Raw genomic sequence first — 2,404 nt, forward strand, 5'->3', positions numbered from 1 at the left:
CAAAGCGTAACCTTACAGATTGCCCAGCTCCCCATTTCCAACACAGACCAGCTCCAGACCTATAGGAGAAGTCAGAGCAACCGCTTCCCAGCTGAGCTACACAGCAGGGAAAGAGCTGGCTCTTAAGGCAGCACACACACTTCAGCAGCCTGTCTGGATTTATGCAATAACAGACTGCTGGAAAACTGCATGTGACTCTAATTTGGGGAAGTCGTAAGTACCAAGAAAGCTGGCTATTTAAAGAAATCATGCAGATAATTCTAATGTAAAGTGTTTCCCATTATATCCTTCTGCACTGTTTGTAGGAACATCAATTGGTTTGAAACTTTTGAAAGGTGCCTAGGTTGTAGCTTTCATAGTTTTAAAACATCCCTTTACCCAGCATTGCCACCTCTAGAAATGTATCCCCTGGAAATACTGGCAAGCACATATGAGCTAGGTTATGTTTTTGGTAGCATTCACTGCAAGAGCAAGATTAAAATTTAAATGCTCATCAGTAGGGAAATGGCTAAACTATGGTTCATTCATAGTACAGAATACTACACAACAATTAAAAGTTTGTGATAGACTCATAGGAATTGACACAAATGGTTCTGATTCACTGTGTAAAAAACAAAAAAGCAAGTCACTGTTCAATAAAAGTGATTTTAGTTTTGAAAAATAACTACGTAAGTACCCGCGTGAATGTATGCAATGCTTAGCAAGGCCAGGACTGGGGTGAGGCAATAAGGCACACCCAGGGATCAAAATTTAAGGAGGCCCTCACTCTCAGGCTTATAGAAGTATCAACTCTGCCCTGCACAGACGAGAGGGTGAGGGCCTCCTTAAATTTTGCGCCCAAGGTGCCTCACTTGCCTCACCTTAATCTGGCCCTTACACAGAAAAATGTTTTGGGCTGATACACGAGTTATCAGTGGAGAGAAGTATTGAAAGAATGGCAGGTAGAAATCTTCACTTTACGACGTTTTGTATTGTTCAATTTTTAAATAAAAATAAGTGAATTCATTAGGTTATTAACAAAGCAGAATTTCATTTTAAAAATCCACCATCAATTTATCTCATAAATGTAGACTGCATAAGTTGAGTATTTTCTAAAATACATGTCTGTATATTACCCTAATAATAGCTGACATTAATTTATTAAGTGCGAATATGCCTGGTACTTTCATGATACTGGATATCATGACCACAGTCACAAAAAAATGGTAGCTTAGCCAAGTAGGAGTTGTTTTTTCTCATGTAGTAAGAAGTCTGGAGGTAAAAGCAGTGAGAGCTAGTGTGGCAGCCCCAGTACACCATCAGCGATGCTACTAATTAGTCAGCTTTCCCAGCTGTGCTGCCATAAGGACTAACCCCAAATCTCAAAGGTCTGTTTGCTCCCATTAAATGCCCTTCACAAGTCAGCTGCAGTTCTCCCCCTATTATCTTCTTTCTGAGGTCCAAGCAGAAGGAGCAGCCCCTCTCTGGGACTTGCAGCCTCATGTCAAAGGAAAAGTAAAATCATGGGATGGCACTGAACTTCTTCTGAAGCAGGGCATAGCCACTTCTGCTCACATCCCACTGGCTAATGCAAGACACACGGCCATGCCTGATTGAATGGCATGGGAGTGCTCTCCTCTCCCGTGAAGTGGCAGGAGCTGGGGTCCTGCAGAAAGGCACCGTGAATATGTTTTGAACAAATCATTCAATCTACCAATAGGGACCAAGGCACCATTGTCTTCTATTTCTAGCATGTGCCCCTTGCCCTCCTGGTCACCAGACTGAAGCTCAACCTTCTGGCATTTCACTTGAACAGTAAGAAAAATGAAAGATAAACAGAGAAATGTATACATCAGCTGACACCACCCTCTTTCACAAGTGTTTTCAAACCTTCACCCGTGACTTAAGGGATAACAGGTAGGCAACAGTACAGTACCTGCCACATACACATGATCGTGGTTAATCTTCACAACCACCAGGGATGTGATGTTTGCTCCATTTCACAGATGAACGAACTGAGGCAAGAGAGTAACTGGCACATCCAAGATCACACAGCTGTTAAGTGGGCGGAGCTGGAGTTTCTCATCCAGATGTGTCTGTCTCCATGCCCTCTCTGCTGCCTTTCCAGCGACTGGAAGAGATCAACTGTTTGATTGGATTATCAGCCCTCCATTGTTTCTACTTAAATGCACGTGGGTGTACACGTGTGCATGTGTTCGAGACAGAACACATATGTGTGCATGTGTTCGAGACAGATCTCAGCCACAGTTAATGCTGGATCTCAGTCTCGGTACTGGATTCCCAAAACGTGACCACATCCTCTAAGCTACCTCTGTCCACATCAGGTGGCATGTCCATTAGTTTCAGTATAAGTCAGAACTAAAAACTAGCCCAAAAGAAAACCAGTGATATTAATGATAGAGCA

General features: G+C 42.8%; 1 protein-coding gene across 2 annotated transcripts in view; it reads right to left on the minus strand.

Moving 5' to 3' along the window:
- Nucleotides 1-1,961: 1,961 nt before the first annotated feature.
- The window catches only part of CUNH17orf67 (chromosome unknown C17orf67 homolog), a 228,208-nt gene continuing 227,765 nt past the window's right edge, over nt 1,962-2,404 (minus strand). For both annotated transcript variants that reach the window (XM_058444954.1, XM_058444953.1), the window contains exon 8: nt 1,962-2,110. The gene's annotated coding sequence lies outside the window, so the exon portion shown is untranslated. The remainder of the gene's footprint in view (nt 2,111-2,404) is intronic.

This window comes from Hylobates moloch, unplaced genomic scaffold, assembly GCF_009828535.3.
Source record: "Hylobates moloch isolate HMO894 unplaced genomic scaffold, HMol_V3 SCAFFOLD_10, whole genome shotgun sequence".
NCBI classification, from domain to species: domain Eukaryota; kingdom Metazoa; phylum Chordata; class Mammalia; order Primates; family Hylobatidae; genus Hylobates; species Hylobates moloch.